This window comes from Astyanax mexicanus, chromosome 3, assembly GCF_023375975.1.
Source record: "Astyanax mexicanus isolate ESR-SI-001 chromosome 3, AstMex3_surface, whole genome shotgun sequence".
NCBI lineage: Eukaryota > Metazoa > Chordata > Actinopteri > Characiformes > Acestrorhamphidae > Astyanax > Astyanax mexicanus.
In genome coordinates this window covers 11,706,927-11,728,999 of record NC_064410.1, presented here as the reverse complement: position 1 = coordinate 11,728,999, position 22,073 = coordinate 11,706,927, and the positions used below count along the sequence as shown (strand labels likewise).

Below are 22,073 nucleotides of genomic sequence, written 5' to 3'. Positions count from 1 at the left end.
CCTGTGCATTTTGTTCCAAAGACTGTGGGTTACAATTTATATACTGCAAGTTGGATATATTCACATTATGTGACCTATACTCTCTGTTCTTTCTGCTTCTGATAAGAACTGGAATGGGGGAGATAACTGGCACACAGGGTCCGTACTTGTTTTGAAAACATGTACTGCTGACTTCACCATTGTAGCAGCACGGACCCAAAAGATATCAGTTTGCTGGATTACTTGTGGCGGCCTCTTCCCTTATGGTGGAGGGAGGTGGGAGGGGCTCCTGCTGGTGAAGAAGTCGAGAGCGGAGCTGTCTGTCCAGTGGTTTAGGAGCTTGTCTCTTCTTTTTGGGTTGTGGGGGGGTTTGTTTAATTCCTTCGCATGTTCATGTTCACTGGGCTTCATTTTGGTCCCCTTGATTGGGGAGTGTAGTGGTGGTGAGGATGGGGGTTGCTGTGTCCGTGAGGCAGTAGGTGACTGTGGAGGAGAAGTTGTGCTGATTTTCCGCTGTACCTGAAGACTCGCTGACAGAGAAAGCGTCAGCCTTGTCCCTGCAGATACCAGCTTCTCCATGGTTGCTGGGAAGTTCAGGTGTGGTGGTAGTGTGGTAAAAAGATCATTAAAGTCCCTTTTTAACACCTCAGACTCCTCTTTCCTTGTATCGTTCTTTCCAACATGAACAATAATCCGTTTCACTGTTCTGTATTCAGCCAGTAGTGCTGGAAGTATTACGGTTTAGTGGGGGGAGGTGGACTCAAATGCAGAGTTATTTTATTTGTTAATTTAATTATTTTTTTTTGCTTATTTATTATTTATTGGTAATATTATATTTGATATATATAGTGTGTGCAGTTGGTTTGGTGTATCTGTGATGAAGTGCTTCAACCGGGATTTGAACTCCCAACCTTTGGAACTCCAGACGGGTGTGCTACCACTGCACTACGTAGGGTGTGTGCAGTGGCTTTGGATGAGGGCCTTAAATGTGGCAGTGAAGAAAAAGGGCGGGAAAATCAAACAAAGGATCTGCTGCCACATGGCATGGCTCAAACAAAGGAAATGAAATCAAACTTTAAGAAACTTAGGAAAGACTTCTTGAAAACCAAAAGTTCAAAAATAAACTGGAGATCTTTTCTCTCTCTTTTTGTGGCTTCTTTTAAGATCTCTCTTTTTTGTGAGCCTTTGTTTCTTTTGAGATCTCTCTTTTTTTTTTTTTTTTTTTTGTGAGCCTTTATTTCTTGTAAGATTTTTTTTTTTTTTTTTGTGGCTTCTTTTACAATCTCTTTTTTTTTTTGTGAGCCTTTGTTTCTTTTTGGATCTCTTCTTTTCTTTGTGGCTTCTTTTAAGAGTTCTTTTCTTTCTAATCTCTTTTCTTCAATACCCACTGTTACCGGTCACCCCTCTACAAAGGTGTGACGGTGAACTGAGGTTTGGCTGGGGTTTTTAAGCTGTGTTCACAGCTGAGCCTGATCTGAACTAATTACTGCTGGGGATTCTGGGACTTGGAGTTTTTTGCCCCAGATCCACCAGCTCTTCCACCGCAGTGTCCAGGCCCTCTGCTGGTGGTTGGCGGCACATGCCGCTTTCTTACAGGAAGCTTCTCATTCAGTTCAGAAACGGTGATGTTTGGCTCACATCGAACGATAAGTTTCTGATTATTGTTCATGCCATGAACAGAGTCATCCCCCAAAACAAGGGTGTCTGCTGTGGCCCCAGCCTGGAGCCCTGTGGCTCTCCTGGGGTGTTTTGAATGGCTGAATCTTCTGGTTCTTTCTGTATCATACTGGCTGGTATTAGGAAAGTCATTAAGGTCTTGCAGTGGCTCAAATCTGTGACTGGAACTGATTTCCTCTGGCTCTGTGCTCTGATCTCCGAGCAATAGCTTTAGCATTAGCATTAGCCAGATGTGCTATGTTAGCAGAAGTGGAGGATACTACAGAGCTGTATGTGGCATGGCGTTTGGGTTTAGCTCCAATGCGAACCCATTGCTGGTTTTGCCCATATCTTTCAGCTGTACTCACATTAGGAATGTCCACATGATCTGCTGGTCCAGTTCTGTTCGTCTCCACTGCTTGCTGCTCCGTTGAAATCCCTGCCCGTTGTCCGCTGGCAGCACTCCCACACTCCGATGGTCCTCGAACAGCGCAGAAATGCCAGTCCTTAAACTCTGATAACAATGACCGAACATTTGTTTCCAAAACAGTCATTCTTTGTAGAAGATTGTAGCAGTTCTGGCAGCACAGGTGCTCTGAACCCACACAAGGAGGCATCTTGTAGATTTCTTCTTTAGTACTTTACAGGAACTTTTTTGATTCCTGTGCCTATGGCTCTACTATAAAATGTCCAAAAGAAACTAGAAAAAAAAATAAAACAAGAAACAAAATATGGTAGTGCTAGTGCTAATCTAAATAATGAGCTCAGACACTGTAGCTCGAAAATGTCTAAAAATAAAGAAAAGTATGAAAGATAGCAGAGATAGCAGAGCTAAGCAGAGAAGCGTCTGAACGGCACAGAAGCAGGAAGTAATCTAAATGTTTTAGATTACTTTGTTGGTGGACTTGATGAGTCTCCAAATTATCCCAAGATGTACATTTAGTAGAAAATCTTTCTGTGGCAGTAGAGACAGTTACTCCATCAAAATCAGAATAAACTCTTTAAATACACTAAAGAAATTTAAATGAGCAGGTATCCCAATTCAAATATCTAAGCTATAAGTTGTCATGTAAAGTAACTGGCATTATTGTTGTTATGATTAGAGTATTTTAAGATGAGAAATTTTATGGGACAAATGTAGAGGCTGCATTTAATAAACAGCTTCACAAAGTACACGTTACAGAGATATCATACTTTTGTAAAATCTTTTAGTCCAGAAACCATTTCTGTTATACTTTCTTAAAGCATTTCAGTCTGATGCTCTTGATGCTCCGATTTTTGCACCTATAAATGCACCTAATGGTCCAAATATAGACCCTACTATTCCCCCAATAAATTCTCCTTTATTTCTCTTTGTTTCTTTTTCCAGTTTAGCGCAAAAATCCTCTTCTGCCTGCTGCCTTGCCTTCTCCTCCGCCTGCTTCCGTATGTTTTCTTTCTCTCTCTTGTAATTTTCTTCCTGATTTTGCCGATCTTGCTTCATCTGTTCTTTATGAGTCTGCTCTTTCGCTTCCATCTCCTTTTTGAAAGTCTTTCTCTGTTGTTTTAGTTTTTCATCCAGCTCTTTCTTTCGTTCCTCATTCGTCTCCTTCTTTATTTGAGCTTCTCTCTTCTGAAACTCTTCCTCCTTTATTCTTTTCTCATTTACCAGACTTTGCCGTTCCTTTTCCATGGTCTTCTTCAGTTCCTTCAGCTCAGCTTCATGTTTGGCTCTCAGTTCTTCTTTCTCTCTCTCTATCTCCTCTTTCCTCTCCTTCAGGATTCTCTTCTGTTCTTCTCGTATAGCTTTCTCTGTTTTCTGGAACATCTCATTAGTGTAGCAGCTCCCTCCATTCACTGCCACCATGGAGTCGATCTTCTCCAGTAGATCAGTGACCTGCGTTTGGTCTTCAGTATTTGTGTTGTTGAACACGTGGTATCTGTTTCCACACTGGTTAATGATGTTTTGTAAGCTGCGGTCAGAATCTTTAATATAATCTTCAATGCTCATTTTCCTCAGATCATCTCCTCTGGTGAAGAGCACCATGGTGTATCTTCTGGATTCTTCACCAAACCGATCTTGGATCATCTTTACTGTATTCTGCTCCTCTTGTGTGAAGCGTCCCACTGTCAGCACCAGCAGAAAGACGTGTGGACCTGGTGCAGCCATGGTGATACACTTAGCGACTTCCTTTATGATTTCTTCATTAGAAATACTCGTATCAAACAGTCCTGGAGTGTCGATCACAGTGACCCGTCTCCGTCTGACTTCAGCAGATTCTTTCTGACAGACGCTGGTAACTGACTTAGAGGAAATTAACTCTTTAAAAACCTCTTTCTGCAGGATGGTGTTTCCTGTAGCACTCTTCCCCACTCCAGTCTTCCCCATGAGAACAATCCTTAGATCTCCTGTATCTGAGGAAGATTCTACAAAGATTCATGATGAAAAAAAATAAAAAAAACAACAATAAAACAAATTATTATTAAAAATTTAAGATATTTATTTCCAATATACACTGTAAAAAGTGTATTTGAGAAGTAGTTGAAGTAATGTAATACTTTGAATAAGTATAATTCATCTATTTGCTTTAGTGATAAAAGTATACTTTTGTGGATTATATCAGCTCAAATACACATTGTCTGCTGAACCTAAAATTGTGATTTCAATAAAAGCGCATCTGTTAAGTTTTGCTTGTGCGTCTGAAGTCATGACGTCCATGCTTGCTGTGACGTCTACATTTTGGAGATCTTTCTCTGGCAGCTGAACCGCCATTTTTGCTCTCTCCGTTTAGACTTGGAAGAAGGTAAGTCTTAGGCAAATTATCTTATATTTTTCATTAAACAATGTGGAATGTTTAATATGAAGTGATCCACTATAGTTGGTTAAACTGTGTTTACATTTTTGCAAACTCGCTTAACCAAACCAACTATCGCTGTGCATGGCTTTATTAGCTAGTTAACTTAGCTCTCGCGCCACCGAACGCCGGGCGGGCACAGCGGTGAGGTGTAACTGGCTTCTTTCGCACATATTCCAAACGCAGGACAGACAAAACTTACACGTCCCACGCGGCACACAGACACTTGGAGAGAGCCAGCGTATATGAACCCGGGTTGGGGTCCGTAGCTGTGCAGTTAGCTAATGTTACCTCGGTACCGCGGTCCAATAAATTAGCTAGCTAGCTCGCTAGCGCGGCCCAATAGGTTGTGCAGTTAGCTAGCTAACTCGCTAACGCGTTCCAATACGTTAGCTAGCTCGCTAGGGTGGTCCATTAAACCTTGCAGTTAGCTAATGTTAGCTCGCTAGTGCGGTCCAATAGGTTGTGCAGTTAGCTAGCTAACTCACTAGCGCGTTCAAATACGTTAGCTAGCTCACTAGCGCGGTCCATTAAACATTGCAGTTAGCTAATGTTAGCTCGCTAGTGCGGTCCAATAAGTTGTGCAGTTAGCTAGCTAGCTCGCTAACTTTCAGAAAACAGTGCGATGGTGTGCTTAACATATTTTTTGTCTATGGCGCTTTTGAATTAGCCATGCAGTTAGCTAGCTAGCTCGCTAGCGCGGCCCAATAAGCCGTGCAGTTAGCTCGCTAACTTTCAGAAAAGTGGTTAGCTAATACAAACTGCTGCAGCTTCGACCTTTGCGAATAAGACTGAACTCTGTTAGCTAGCTAGGTAACTAGCTACCTTAGATGTGTTTGACTCGTAGGATAGACTGTGGTTTTAACACCATGTTAAATATATGTTTTTATATAAACGTGTGGCTTATATATTTATATATTTTTTGTCTGTTTCGATTGTTGGTGAATTCAGGCCTGGGAACACGACTCCTTAGAGCACCTCAGGTAAGTTATGGTGCTGTTACACCTTAGCCCATGTCTGTCTTCTGTTTCTCCCTTATTTTGTCTCTTGTGCTCCTGCCCCTCTGTTTACCTGTCATGTTTGCCAGCCATGTGCTATTGTGTTTTGTACCTGTCTCCACCCTAGCTCCGCCCCAGTTAGTGTTCTCACCTGTGTCCTGTCTGTAACCCCGCCCCCTCGTCATCCAAGCCCAGGTGTTTCTCACTCTCCTCTTGTATTTAAGCCCCTCTGTTAGAATGTTCAGTGTCGAGTCTTTTGTATCTTTGTATCCTTAGTCCGTATGTATCCGTGCTGCCCGTATGTATCCTAGTCTTAGTTTCTTAGTCTGAGTTTCTTAGTTTGATTTATCCTAGCCTTGTTCTTTGTAAGTTTTTTGTGTTACCCGTGTTTTGTTTACTGTTTTATTTTATCTTGTTTGTTTAATAAATAATATATTGCACTTACGTCCATCCCTTCCTCCTTCGTAACATAAGACTCGACCAAAATATGGACGTAGCAAGGTGGCAGGCTACGAGGAGAGCGGACCTCGTGTATCTCCGGTTCCTCGCCGAGCAAATTCGGGGAGATGAACCACTCCCGGCGCCTCTCCTCGGCTTGGAGCTCGTCAGCCCAGCTCCAGCTAAGCTAGCTAGCCTGCTAACTCCACCGCGCTCTCAAGCCCGGCCGGCTTCCAGCTCTCAAGCCCGGCCGGCTTCCAGCTCTCAAGCCCGGCCGACTTCCAGCTCTCAAGCCCGGCCGGCTTCCAGCTCATAAGCCCGGACGGTTTCCAGCTCTCAAGCCCGGCCGGCTCCCAGCTCTCCCAGCTGCACCCGCCGCGCCTGCTCAAGCTGCACCCGCAGCGCCTGCTCAAGCTGCACCCGCTGCCCCTGCTCAAGCACCAGCAGCACCCGCTGCCCCAGCTCCAGCAGCACCCGCTGCCCCAGCTCCAGCACCAGAAGCTCCCGCTGCTACAGCCTCAGCTCCAGCACCAGCAGCTCCCGCTGCTACAGCCTCAGCTCCAGCACCAGCAGCTCCCGCTGCTACAGCCTCAGCTCCAGCACCAGCAGCTCCCGCTGCTACAGCCTCAGCTCCAGCACCAGCAGTGCCTGCCACCCACGTGGTACCCACTGCCTTTGACCCTGTGCCCACGGCTCCGGCCGTCTCTGATCCTGTGCCCACTCCTAGAACTTTGTACACCCCCAAGCCAACTCCCAGAACAATGTTTGGTCCCAAGCCCCGTGTTTCCAGGCCTGCCCCGAGGTCTCCTGACTTTGCCCCCAGTACTGTGCCCAGGCTGTCCCCACAGACTTTTGTTAGTCCTGGGCACCCTCCTGTGTTTCTGGTCCCTGTGTCTCTCCCTGTTTCGGTCCCTGTCTCAGTTTGTGTCCCTGTACCCATCTCAGTCTCTGTTTTTGTTCCTGTCCCCATCACTGTGTTTGTGTCCGTCCCTGTAAATGTATTTGTTCCAGTTCCCCTGTCCAGTTTTGTCCAGCCGCCTGTCCAGTCTCAGCCCCATGTCCAGCCTCCTGTCCAGCCCTGTGTCCTGTCCCCTGTCCAGTCCCAGTCTCCGTTCCCTGTCCAGTCTCCATCTCCTGTTCGGTCCCCTGTCCAGTCCCAGTCTCTGTTCCCTGTCCAGTCTCTGTCTCCTGTTCGGTCCCCTGTCCAGTCCCAGTCTCCGTTCCCTGTCCAGTCTCCGTCTCCTGTTCGGTCCCCTGCCCAGTCCCAGTCTCCGTCCCCTGTCCAGTCTCTGTCTCCTGTCCAGTCTACATTCCAGTCTCTGTCTCCTGTCCAGTCTACATTCCAGTCTCTGTCCCATGTCAAGTTCCCTGCCCGGTCTCCGTCTCCTGTCCAGTTTCCATTCCCTGTCCAGTCCTCTGTCCAGTCTCCGTTCGTGTCCCCTGTCCAGTCCCTGTTCCCTCTCTCTCGGCGCCTCTGGTAGTGGCGCCGTTGAGGGGGGGTTATGTTACACCTTAGCCCATGTCTGTCTTCTGTTTCTCCCTTATTTTGTCTCTTGTGCTCCTGCCCCTCTGTTTACCTGTCATGTTTCCCAGCCATGTGCTATTGTTGTGTTTTGTACCTGTCTCCACCCTAGCTCCGCCGCAGTTAGTGTTCTCACCTGTGTCCTGTCTGTTACCCCGCCCCCTCGTCATCCAAGCCCAGGTGTTTCTCACTGTCTTCTTGTATTTAAGCCCCTCTGTTAGAATGTTCAGTGTAGAGTCTTTTGTATCTTTGTATCCTTAGTCCGTATGTATCCGTGCTGCCCGTATGTATCCTAGTCTTAGTTTCTTAGTCTGAGTTTCTTAGTTGGATTTATCCTTGCCTTGTTCTTTGTAAGTTTTTTGCGTTACCCGTGTTTTGTTTACTGTTTTATTTTATCTTGTTTGTTTAATAAATAATATATACGTCCATCCCTCCCTCCTTCGTAACAGGTGCTTACACATAACATTGTACAAATTAACTTACAATTCAAGTGGGAAAGAATGAAACAGTATAATTACAATTAGACTTTCACTCTGAATTATACAAATGTTCTGAACTTTTTTTATGAGTAACAAGTTCCCTTTAGTTCACTTGTGAATCAGATAAATTGATTAATTCATACGACAGAACTATTGTAATTTTTTTTTTTTACGTTGTATATTAACTTCTCAAATTAGTCTCATCAGCAGCCCTACCTTTTAATTCAAAACGTTTGTATGTAATTTATTGCATAAAAAAGGCATGCCTAGTAAAGCCCCTTTCTTTGTTCTTCCAGTGTGGTACTGCATGTGGAGATGCAAAGACTGTGGGAGGGATTTTACAAAAAGATCTGAACTGCTGAAGCACTTCAAGCTAAATCATAGACATTATGGTCGGGGTCACACCTATCCATGCACTTACTTAAATTGTTCATGTAGACTGAAGACCTGGAATGCCTTACTGAACCATTTGTCCAGAAATCACCCCGCTCACAGAACAAATGCCCTATCCACATTCAAATGCCTTTGTGGCTATAATCAACTTTCCAGTGAAAGGGAATATTTCCAACACATCTTTCAGCATCTTAAAAATAAGGAGACTGTAACGTGTGTGTTCCAAAACTGTGAATATAAAACTAACATTTATGAGAACTTTAAAAGCCACAAGTACAGAAAACACTCTGGTACCGTGAACATCTTTAAGCTGGAGACCTGCGACAGTGACACATCTCTGCTGAACGACCTGAATGGATTATTCGCAAGGTTCAAGCCACTCAACAACACACCCGCCCAGAAATACATCCTTCCTCCTGGTGACCAGGTGCTGACGCTATCCCCAGACAGTGTGAGGAGAGCATTCACGGGATCAATGCTCGGAAAGCTCCTGGGCCTGACAACATTCCTGGTCGTGTGCTGAGAGACTGTGCCTGGGAACTCGCAGAGGTTTATACTGACATCTATTACACCTCTCTGAGTCAGGCTGTGGTTCCCACATGCTTCAAAGCCACCACCATAATCCCTGTTCCAAAGAAGGCATCGCCATCCTGTTTCAATGACTATCGTCCAGTTGCACTCACCCCCATCCTCATGAAGTGCTTCGAACGACTAGTCATGCATCACATCAAGTCCTCGCTCCCCCCCTCCCTGGACCCCTACCAGTTTGCATATCGGTCAAATTGCTCGACCGATGATGCCATCTCCACTGCTCTCCACTCGGCCATTACACACCTGGACAAGAAGAACACCTACGTCAGAATGCTGTTTGTTGACTCAAGCTCAGCATTCAACACAATCGTCCCCCAACAGCTCATACACAAACTGGACAGTCTGGGGCTGAGCACTTCACTGTGCAACTGGCTGTTAGACTTCCTGACTGGAAGACCACAGGCAGTGCGGGTTGGCAGCAACACATCCAGTATCACCACACTGAACACAGGGGCTCCCCAAGGATGTGTGCTGAGCCCCCTTCTGTTCACTCTGCTGACCCATGACTGCACACCAGCACACACCTCCAACCTCTTCATCAAGTTTGCGGATGACACGACGGTGGTGGGTCTCATCAGCAACAACGATGAGTCACACTACAGGAGCGAGGTGAGCCGCCTGGCCTCCTGGTGCCAACACTACAATCTCTCTCTGAACGCAGAGAAGACCAAGGAGATTGATGTGGACTTCAGGAGAACTCACACACAGCACACTCCTCTGTCCATCAACAGAACTACTGTGGAGAGGGTGAGCAGCACCAAGTTCCTGGGTTTGCACGTCCCAGTGGACATCTCCTGGAGCACCAACTCGGCATCACTGGCCAGGAAAGCAAATCAGCATCTCTACTTTCTCTGCAAGCTGAGAAGAGCTGGAGCCCCCATCCCCATGATGACCACCTTCTACAGAGGGGCCATCGAGAGCATCCTGACCAGCTGTTTCACCGTGTGGTACGGGGCCTGCACAGCATCCTGCCACAGGACCCTCCAGCGCATCGTGAGAGCAGCTGAGAAGATCGTTGTCACCTCTCTCCCCTCCCTTCAGGACTTGTACAGCTCCCGCCTCACGAGGAAAGCCCTCCGTCTGGCAGGAGATCCCTCCCACCCACTACACAGCTTCTTCAGCCTGCTGCCATCAGGGAGGAGACTGCAGAGTCTCGGGGCAAGGACCAGCAGACTGCGAGACAGCCCCATCCACCAGGCTGTGAGGATGCTGCACTCTCTTCCTGCTCTACCCCCCATCCCAATCCTGCTCCCAGCACACACTCACTCAGCATCCTGACCCCCCACCCCCCACCAATACAGTACTGAAACTCTGTACTACAATACAGAAAGTACTGGTCCCTTCCAAATGGACTTGCAGTACACACCCAATACCTGCACTACTGCTATACTTGCACTGTAATACGCACTTTAATTCCCCAAAAACTGTAAACTTTAAGTACTTTACGCACTCATTCACCAGCCTTAAGCTATATACCATATTTGCACTACCGTTATCCGGGTTCTATTTATACTGTCATTCCATATCAATCACCATCAATATTGCACTATTGTCTTCCGTCTTCCGTATGTTTATTGTGTCTTGTTGTTTTGAACATATAGTGTCTCCCACTCATTTAGAAAACTTGGAGAAGGACATTGAACTTAAGATTGCTTCAATCCTCCTTAAGTTAGAAAATGTCTATCTTGTGTCTACTGCAGCAGCAGATGAGCTTTTGCAGGAGTTTAGCTATTTAATTGGATCTCTTTGTCTGCCAATTACTCAACAGACTGTTAGCAAAGTATTACAAGGTCATGGATGCCAGTTTGACATACCACTGGTTGAAAAGCTAGCAAGTGCACTCAGTGAGACAAACCCTGTTAAAAAAGCAATTGGTAAAATAGGTCCCCTTTCCAGCGCTTGGAGGCGAAAGGCTTACTATAAGAAGCACTTTAATGTAGTGGAACCAGTGGAATATATCCTTGACCAAATTCCAGTATATTTCAATTTTAAAGACTTTGCATCAAATTCTGGACTGTCAGACAATTTTGGACCAGGCTGTTCATTTGAATACTGAAAGAGCCTCAGAGAACATGTGTGCAAGCTTACAGATCTTTTTTTGATGGTGATTTTTTTTAAAGACAATGGGCTGTTGTCTAAGCAGGAAAGCATTTCATTGATATTATACATTGATGAGTTTGAAATATGTAACCCCCTCGGTACATCCAAAAGGAAGCATAAAATTTGTGGAGTTTATTGGATTCTGGGAAATTTGCCACCAGCTTGTAGCTCTGCTTTGTCCTCCATCTATTTGGCTGCTTTAATCAAAAGTAATGACCTGAAATACTGTGGCTATGAGAAAGTGTTAGAGCCCTTAATTAAAGATCTTACTGTTTTGAAGCAGTATGGGATATTTGTAATGAAGTTGGGCAGAACCGTAAAAGGTACAGTTCAGAGTGTGGTTGCTGACAACCTCGGTGCGCACAGTATTGCTGGATTTGTTGAAAATTTCTCAGAGTCCTATGTATGTAGATTTTGCACTATGTATGTAGATTTTCAGTTTCAGGCTAATGAAGTGAGAAGTGGCACATTTACTTTGAGAACCAATTAGGTTCATGCAGATCATTTAAGAATCCTTGATGAAAATCAGTTGGACAGTTACTGTGGTGTGAAATCAAATTGTACTCTGTCAAAGCACCTCACATATTTTAATGTTACCACTGGGTTTCCTCCAGATATAGTGCACGACCTTTTTGAAGGAATTGTTCCTTTTGAACTTGCACTTTGTCTCAGTGTGTTTGTCAAAAAAAAGTATTTCACTTTATGTGCATTGAATTAAATTATATCCTCTTTCAATTTTAAGGGGGCTGACAAAGACAATCGACCTCATCCTGTGGCTCTTAATTTTGGAACAAAAAAAACAGTAGGAGGAAATGCTCATGAGAACTGGAGTTTAATCAGATTTTTACCTTTGTTGATTGGGCAGAGCGTTCCTTCTGAGGAGCCAGCTTGGCAGATCTTAACAGACCTAAAGGACATTGTTGATCTTGTTGTCAGTCCTGTTCATACTGAAGACCTCTACTGGACGTGACCAATGTTTCCACTGTTCATATTGATGTTCTTAACAGGGAAATCTCAAGTGCTCTGAAACAGAAGTCAAGTTTGGACTTGGTGTGTTTGGCAAAATGTGTGACGTATAATGGACTAAACTACAAGTGTGGGATGATTTTGATTCATGGCTCACTAGGAGGGCTGAGTTCAGCGAAATCCTCCAAATGGTGATTCTGCAGGACAAGTTAATGTTCATTGTGAAGACGCTCAGTGGATGGTATGTGGAACACTACAGAGCCTTCGATCTCAAAACATCCCCAGACAAGGAAGTGACACTTGTTGAGCCACAAGAACTACTTGATGCTTACCCACTGGCAGACTACAAAATTGGAAGGATGCGACTTGTTACAATAAAGAGATACGTCCATGTTTAAAGGGTGAGGTCTATGAATATGCACGTTATTTTATTGAACAGGAAAGCGAAAGCAAGCCTCAAATTGCTATTGGTTTCAAAAAACAAGGTGATTTTTGATTAACAGTACACATACCATTTTTCTAATAGTGAAGTTACCAACAACATATCTGCAAAATAACTATATTTGTTTGTACATATTTAATGAGATTGTAGTGTTTTGGTTTGTTTATTTTTAATGTCCAGTGGTACAGTATTATCAATTGTCTAATGAGCTATTTTTTTTATCTTTTTTTTATCTTCATGTATCTGAAAGAAGAATTCTGGTGTTAAATTGACTTAAGGTGTAGCAAAACATGGTAGAGTACTAACCTTTGTTGATTCTCTCCTTCCTTCTCCCATAGTTTTCTGAGATCCAGTATTTTGTGCTTTTTGCTCAGCTGGCTTCTTATAATGGGCGATTAGGGGCATCCACTTACCTCTGAAGGTAAATCGCGTTTTACACTATTATCTAGGCTCAAAGTAGTTCCACACCTACTTGGTAGAATTTGGAGAGTTCTGGCATCTACAACAAGGTATTAAAATTTTTGAAAATGTGCAGGAAGTTAATTTAAATAGTTTTACGTTGCTTTTACCCTACGCTTGTTTTACTACATCGCCATCTTAGTTAAGGCATGGCAAGTCGAGCATTGTGCTACACGATGTAAACAAACTATTTAAATAAACTTCCTGCACATTTTCAAAGTTCTCAGTGCCTTGTTTTAGATGCCAGTGCACTCCAGATTCTGTCAAGGAAGTGGGTAGCTACTTTCAGCCTGGATATTGGTGTAAAAAGCGATTTAACTGCAGGGCAAGGCGATGCCCCGATAAGCCTGTTCTGAAGTCGGCTGAGCAAAAAGCATCAAATTAATGGATCTTGGAAAGCTGTGTGAGAATGGAGGTGAGATTTAACAAAAGTAAGTACTCATGTTTTACTACACCCAAAGTAAATTTAAAGGAGAATTCCGGTGTTAAAGTACTCTTTAGTAGTACTCCTTGAAGGGACTACACCTGATATGGTTGTAACTGTTTCTTTTTCTCTTTTCAGACTGCCATGGCTAGATAGAAACCTGCAAGACTAAAGGTCATTTTGGGGGAGAACAACACTGAAAAACTGACCCTTCCAAATGGCATACCAGAGTCACTAGATGAGCTTCACAGCAAGATAAAGACTATTTTTGGGTTTGAGGGCAACATCAGATTGCAATACATGGACAGAGATTTTGACAATGAATTCTTTAATCTAAATTCAACCCGTGTGCTTCAGGATTTGGGAACAATCAAGGTGATCCAGGAACAAACAAATCCACCTTTAAACACTGCCAATGAGACCACCTTATCCCATTTGGTTTCATTTGATTCCGACGACAATGCTTCGTTGACATCAGCTGACACTGTAATCATCTCATCCCCTGAGTCTGTGTCCTCTCGAACACAACAGTGGCCAGAAGACATTCCAGTTCCCAAATTTTCGTACGACACTGAGCTACAACTAGAAAAGGGAAATTTGGAGTATCACACAAGTAACAAAATGTTGACAGTCAGCTCCCGTGTTAAGTCTGATATCCTAAATAGACTAGCAGAACAGATCTACAAATACAAAGCCTACCCAGAGGATGTACATTTCTGCATAGTTGCAGAGGCCTTAATTAAGAAGTACCCTTGTTTGAGAGAACCTGGCTCTTTCAATGGCTGCTACGGCTGGAAACAGCGGTTGAAGTACAAAATGGGAAACTACAGAACTCAGCTCAAGTTGCAGGGGTGTCCAGAGCTGTCTGTAAATTCCCTCAAATCCAAAGCTGCTACAGATGCCTTCCCTGCTAAAAAAGTGAAGAGGCCAAAACGAGCTGAAGCTAACTTCTATCTGTCCCTTCCTACTGGTGAGAAAGCCTTGAAAAAGAGAGACTTGAACTTCTCACAGAGGTCAGGATAAGGAAGAATGAAAGGGTTATCACTGGCAAAATGGCACACACTTTTGCCTACAGACGTCAGGAGGTGGTGAACCAGGAACCCAGCATTAAGGACTTTAAGGATAGATGGCCTGCACTGTTTCAACAGAAGGAGGTGATAATTAAACTTAAATCAATATATGTGTTTTTGATTTTATTTTTTTACTAATATCTCACATATTAGTAGTTATTGAATTTATTATAGTATTGTACAGTATACTACAATTTATAATAATAGTAGTTGTTATTAGTGTTATTTTTAACCTGAACAATTATTATATTCCTACACTGTATAAAAATATTAATTGGCTCAGCTTAACTCATCATTTTACATTTTAAGTTTATTCAACTTAATTCAGTCAAGTTGTCATTTAGATTTGACTCAGTTAAATTGTAAATGCATACAATTTTAAGTTTATTCAACTTAACTGAGTCAAAGCTAGATGATAACTTGAATCAGTTAAGTTTATTCAACTTAACCGAGTTTTGTTCACACAACAAAAAATTACTTCACTTTTTTTGAAGTTCTGTGGGCTTAAATAATTTAGTTTATTTAGTATATATATACACAGGTATTCTCAACATATTTAGTATATTATTATTATTATTTAATTGCCAATACTGACAGTATAATACTGGATTATAAGAGTAAACTCCATAAAGAATTAACTCTGTAGCTCAAAGTCAGCATACTGTGATCACTAGAAACACAGAATAAAGTTAATGTGCTCTTACAGCTCTACACTGAGACCTGCCAATCAACACATGTATTATATTATTGCACGCAGAGGACAAGGTAGCTTTGGGCAACAGACAACACAAAGATGGTAAGTAAGGTAGAGGCCACACCCAATATGCAAATATATGGTGCCAGGAGCCTTATGGGAAATCAACAAGTGGGACACAATCATGAAGTGGAACAAAATGTTTTGGATATTTAAAAAAAAAATTTAAATAAAAAACTGAAAACTGGGGCGTGCAATATTATTCGGCCCCTTTGCGTTAATACTTTAATAAATAATAAATCTCTGTCTCAGTCTCAGGTCTTTTGCTGATTCCAACAGGTTTTCTTCCAGAATGGTCCTGTATTTGGCTCCATCCATCTTCCCATTAATTTTAACCATCTTTCCTGTTCCCTGCTGAAGAAAAGCAGGCCCAAACAATGATGCTGCACCACCATGTTTAACAGTGGGGATGGTGTGTTCAGGGTGATGAGCTGTGTTGCTTTTACGCCAAACATAACGTTTTGCATTGTGGCCAAAAAGTTTGATTTTGGTTTGATCTGACCACTGAACCTTCTTCCACATGTTTGGTGTGTCTCCCAGATGGCTTGTGGCAAACTTTAACGAGACTTTTTATGGATATCTTTGAGAAATGGCTTTCTTCTTGCCACTCTTCCATAAAGGCCAAATTTGTGCAGTGTACGACTACTTGTTGTCTTACGAACATAGTCTCCCACCTCAGCTGTAGATCTCTGCAGTTCATCCAGAGTGATCAAGGGCCTCTTTGCTGCATCTCTGATCAGTTTTCTCCTTGTTTGAGCTGAAAGTTTTGAGGGACGGCCGGGTCTTGGTAGATTTGCAGTGGTCTGATACTCCTTCCATTTCAATATGATCGCTTGCACAGTGCTCCTTGAGATGTTTAAAGCTTGGGAAATTATTTTTCTATCCAAATCCGGCTTTAAACTTCTCCACAACAGTATCTCGGACCTGCCTGGTGTGTTCCTTGGTCTTCATGATGCTCTCTGTGCTTTAAACAGAACTTTGAGACTCTGATCACAGAGCAGCTGCATTTATACGGAGACTTGATTACACACAGGTGGATTCTATTTATCATCATCAATCATTTAGGTCAACACTGGATCATTCAGAGATCCTCACTGAACTTCTGGAGTGAATCTGCTGCACTGAAAGTAAAGGGGACGAATAATACTGCACGTGGCACTTTTCAGTTTTTTTTTTTTCTAAAAAGTTTTAATTATCCAATAAATTTCATTCCACTTCGCGATTGTGTCCCAATTGTTGTTGACAAAAAAATTATAATTTCATATGTTTATGTTTAAAGCCTAAAATGTGGCAAAAGGTTGAAAAGTTTTTGCAAGGCACTGTAGCTTTATACTAATATTAGGTAAGATGTAGTCATATTGTGATCAGTTTTGGTGTAAACTTTTAGTCTTATTGTTGATGTTGATGTTCATACTTATGCTCAAGAGATAGTATATACAAAAATGGATCAAAATCAGGAAAATATCTATTATAGAAATGTGTGGTTATGATGTGTGAGCCCCGTCTTTATCCACTCTAATCTTAAATCACTCGAATAATTTTAATCATTTTTAATTTTATTTATATACTTGTTCACGTGTTCCCTGGCAGATGTCGCCTGGATATGAGAATTAATTCAAAAAACGACAACAACTGTTTGTTCAACTACATGTGACATAGCTGTTGTGTTATTGTGTTTCACTGTGTCTTTTTCTGTTTATGAATTCAGAGTAATATTAACCTACACTTACCTTGAGTCTTGTGTTTATTTTCTTCTTTGAGATTATTGATTGTTTTCTTCAGTTCTTCAATCTCAGATTTGTATTTCAGCTGTGTTTCCACCTGTGCTTCTAAATACATGTTAGATGTGTAGCAGCTTCCACTGTTTTTCTCAACCACCTGTTCTACTTTCTGCAGAATTACTGACTTGTCTATGTTGGTTTCCAAAACACAAACATGTTCTTTACCAGATTCAGCTACATCCCTAATAACATCATCTAACACTGCATCCTTCAGATTCTCTGTACTGATGAAGACTATGATGTAGCTGTTCAATTTCAATCCAAATACTCTCTGGATCTTCTCCAGTTCTCCTTTATCTTCATCAGTGAGACGTCCCTCAGGAATGATGAAGAGAAAAGCATGAACTCCAGGATCACAGAGAGAGACACAGTGGAGAGTCTCCTGCATCACTTCCTCCTCTGAGAGCTGAGAGCTGTAGAGAGCTGGAAGCTCCACCAGGGTGATCAGACGTCCACATACTTCTGCTTCACTCCTCACACACACTGATCTGGATTCTGCACTGAACTCTGATCTCTGATCCAGTATTAGATCTGATACAGAGGACTTTACTGGTCCATCACTACCACACACAACCAGATTCAGCTTCTCAGACCCCGAAAGAGTTAAAACTGTGGATCAGACTTAGAGCCAGAGGAAAATTCATTCTGTGAAATGTGACTACATTGTAAAAGATCAAACTATAATTTCTGTTTGTCAGATTTAATTCTCATTTTATTCTCCTTCATATAAAAAACACAAAAAATCCAAAAGATTAAAAATAGTTTAATAGTTTGGTTCAGAAATGTTATAATTTTTTTAGTAATTTGTTAGCAGTAAAAACAAAATCAACATAAAATATCTACAGTCTAATTTTAATTAATGAAAGTATTCTTACATTTTTCCTTTGTGCTCTGTTCCGAGACTTTTCGTTGTGCTGTTTGCTCATGTTGTTGGTGTTTAATCACAACTAGAGCATCTTCAAATTCCTTCCATTTTAGATGACTCCCTTCATTCTCCACAACCATCTTCACCACCATCTCCACAAGATCAGAGCGACTGCACCCCCTGCTGAACTCTACATGTGTGTTAGTGTATTCAGTGATGATCCTCTGAGATACGTTCTCTTTAGCTGGATCTACACAGGAGTCTGACTGCAGTAGATGGGTTGTTACTACCAGGTGTGTTTATGAGGATCTTCAGACAGAGAGTGGAGGATGTAATTCAGCCTGTGTCTGTCTGTCTCTGTGAAATCATCTGGCTGTAGAACCAGCATTAGAACATGAGGTCCAGGAGAACACAGAGATGCACACTCTCTCACTCTCTTATCCAGTGTAGTCAGGGAGAGCTGAGGATGGAACAGGTGAGGTGTGTTGATGAGAGTGATGTATCTTCCCTCCACTGTTCCTCCAGCTCTCTCACTGTGCTGCTCTACTGAAGGGGGCGGAGCTTCAGGATCAAACGCCTCTCTGCCCAGAATAAAGTTCCCCACTCTGCTGATCTCTGAGCTGTTCTTCCCCAGCAGAATGATCCTCAGGTCTGACACTGGACACAAAGTGGAGCAAATCAGAACAAAATCTGTACATTGTTTCACACTCTCAGCTGTCTCTGTGCACTAAGATCTGTTGAGAGCCTAAATTACTTTTTACAGTTGCTGAACCTGAACAACTTTTTTCAACTGAAGCACAAAAGTGAGGAAGCAGCCTCACTAATTTGAAACGATCTTCAGTGTATTATATCACATGTAGTATCTTGGGATAGATGTGGGCTGGAGCACCTGCACCTTTGGCTCTTACTGCCCAAAGTGCCTTTTTTCATATTACATTTTTTTGTGTAAGTGTATGTGTGAAAGTCATACCCGCCAGGAAACTACGTATTTTACTCTTCTTTACAAAGAGGGAGACACTGTGGACGAGGTGAGTGACTGACTGAGACTGTGTGAGTTAAATTCAGTGAGTTTTTTTTCGTGTCACACTGAAGACACTTTTATATTTAGATTCCTGCTCTGTAAATACCGGGCGGGGTCAGTCAGCACGCACAGTGTGTTCGTGGAGCGGTGTGTGTGTGTGCTGAGTGTGTGAGACTGCACTGTGAGTGGTGTGGGGCGGGGCTGACGGCATAGCCCGCTGCAGCGTGGAGGTCAGTAACTGAAGAGCATGTGTTTATCTCCAATAACACAACAAAAACTCGCTAGATTTATCTCCTTTTTACAAAAAAAGTCGCTAGAGGGTCTGAAAAGTAGCTATATATAGCGTTGGCAACACTGCTCCACCTTCATGTTTTGTGTGTGTGTGGGGTGGGGGGGGCACGCGAGGGAGGGAGAGAGGGGCGGGGTGCGCGCGGGAGAGAGGGGCGGGGCTAAGCTCAGGGGAGCTTCATGGTGAAAATTAAAACTGAGAGAAAATCGTCATAAAAACGATTTTCATAAAAACACATCGTCCTTAACTGTAAATTCGAATTAATCGATAAAATTGATTAATCGCCCAGCTCTACACAGACCACAAATCCACCGGTTATATTGTCAGGTGTGTTTCTGTGTTTTAAATTATTGCTGGATGTGCCCTCCTTTGGAGGAGCACCTGCCCCTCCAAAGGTCTCTGCATGGCCCTGGCGAGAGGTACATGATTTTAAAGAGGCAGTGAGGCACGCTTTTTCTCCAGTGCTCTGTACGCTGACAGAAGCATAAACTCCACAAACAAAACGAGACACAAGAGAAAAAAGTCCTGTCTTGGGTCTTTATTAAGGAACTACCTGCACAAGCCATGGCACTATGTGTAAGTAGCTATATCATTTTCTTAAACACACTTCAGTTAATAACTCCTTAAGATTCTAGATTGTTTTACCTTAAATGCTGCTGTGAGGACACACAGGCTATAGGCTTTAAATTTATTTTTTTCATCTTTTAATTTGGAAAAGAGCATTCCAATAAGAATCCAGGCTTAGTTTTATGTGGACTAAATTTGTAATTTCTGCAAAATATAAGCAGACCTGTTTAGAATGTACTTAACATCTACTACAGGCTCAATGTGTAGTTTAATTTTATTCAAATGAATCCAGCCGCCGTGCTGCTTCCAGCCAATGAGTTTACACACATACATACGAGCCTCACACGCACACACAGAGCAGCTGCCTTTCAACCAAGGAAGAGAAGCTGAAAACGGCGGAATATGGATTTCTAGATCACAGTGAGGTTGATTAAAAATCTTAAACTTATGATTGACTACATTTGTTGCTTCATTTGAATTTAAGAACGTCCGTGATGTTTTTGAATTCAATTGAAGCAACAGATGTAGTCAATCATAAGTTTTAGAGTTGTGCTACCCTGTCAAACTGAGCTATCATTTTGTGTTTATTTAAAGGTAAAGATACAAAAGAAGCACACTATTACAGCATGTTTCCAGTAGAAGTACATGTACTATTTTTGGATAGCCTAAATCACCATATCTATATTATGGTAGTAAGAGTTTATTATAATCTGTTTTTGTATTTTTTTTATATATTTCTATTATTATTAATTGTTATGACAGTGAGTCTAGGTTGTTAAATGCACAAAAAATAGAAAAACAGAATTATTATAAAACACAGGAGAAATAATACAAAAATGTAGGTTAGCGCATGAGCGGTGTCTTTAGGAAGCACGTATTGATGGGTAGCATAACTCGACAGAACACCGGTATGGCAGAATGCGTTGAAGAAAAAAACGATTTTTAAAGAATGAAAATGTGCATTAAAGCCTATTTTTAAATGGAGGCCTATTTTGCATATTGTGATATGATCAACAATTCTCAGTCCTCGGCCTCAGTGTACTGGAATGGCTGCCAATTTAAGTAAAAAATTTGTATTAGGTAAACTGATTGCAGGGAAAAATTGTCAAAATATTGACATTAACAATATTGTTTAATTTAATAAATTAATATTGTTTTTAATAATGTTTGTAGATAGTGCCTATAAATGCATTGGAATTTATAATCTGTCTCATACAAGAAGCACTGCCTACTACATAATTCATTATACGATAAGTTTTTAATAAATGTGTTTATTTGTTAGATCTGTTAATATGATTGTTGCTGGTGGTGGTGATTGCAAAAAAAGGGGTTTTGTATCACCTACACCTGTAGCCTGTATACGGCATGTTAAGGGGTTAATTAAACAATGAATCATTAGATCAACACTAGCCTCTGTTATTGTATGTGAAATGCACCCTAATCTGGTGAACATGCACTTATCATATCATATTTTCATACAGTTCAATATCTGGGAGTTGATCAAATTTTCAACTTCAGTAAAACAGAATTGAAAAATATAGAGGGAGTGTAACTTACAGTTAGGAGGGGGAGACATACTCCTCTGAAGATCTGATGGATCTGTGTAACAAACACAAAGCATGTTATATTCTATTGATTTAGCCAAAATTATGCAAAACAGTAAACATGATGTACATTGTAAAATAGATCATAGATATTATAGTTTTGCTTTTGTTTAATGTATATGAAAAAAAAAAATGGGTAAAAAAGGGGTAACACTTTTCACAAGATAAGTTGCTCCTTTTCATGGGCTGAATAATCACAGATTAAATTAACTGTAATATAATGTTTTCTACAGACATAAATGTTGCATTTATTACTGCTATTAAAAAGTTTTTACAGTAAAACTACATTTGCATTGATGTTGATGAATACTTTTACTTTAAGAAGAATTAAGTTATACTTGTTATATGAATACAAACATTTACTAAATGTAAATCAAATATTTAGCTCATTTAAAATAAAGATTTCAGGTGTTTGTTTCTTACCTGCTGTCGACTCCATTTCGTGAGCTGAAAATCAGGAAATTCCAAAGGGAAAGTCAGAATCATCCTCCCCCCCACAGCTCAAATTTCCTAAAGTCTGGCCACGCCCCATTTCAGAAAACAAAGAGCTCAGCGTAGATAAATGGATGCTTACTGATCTCATTATTCAGTTATTTTATATGATATGATCAGAGCCGGTTTAGACTTCTCTGGAGCCCTAAGTAAGATTCTCATAGGGGGCTCTCCTACCTGAACTCTAAAAGACAAAATCTGACCATTTTTGCGACATGATATAGGAGTTAAAATGTAGTTTATATACTGTAGGAGTGACGCTTTAAAGTGCTTTAAAGAGTTGCATTTAGTGTTCAAGATTCACACGAATATGAACACATTTACTCATGTAGATATTACATTATTTTTA

At 41.7% G+C, this 22,073-nt stretch overlaps 1 protein-coding gene and 1 pseudogene across 1 annotated transcript in view; both read right to left on the bottom strand.

The window, feature by feature from the left end:
* The window catches only part of LOC111197398 (trichohyalin-like), a 291,642-nt gene that overhangs the window by 226,899 nt on the left and 42,670 nt on the right, over positions 1 to 22,073 (bottom strand). The window lies entirely within an intron of this gene.
* Positions 1,579 to 21,671, bottom strand: LOC111195547 (GTPase IMAP family member 8-like; annotated as a pseudogene).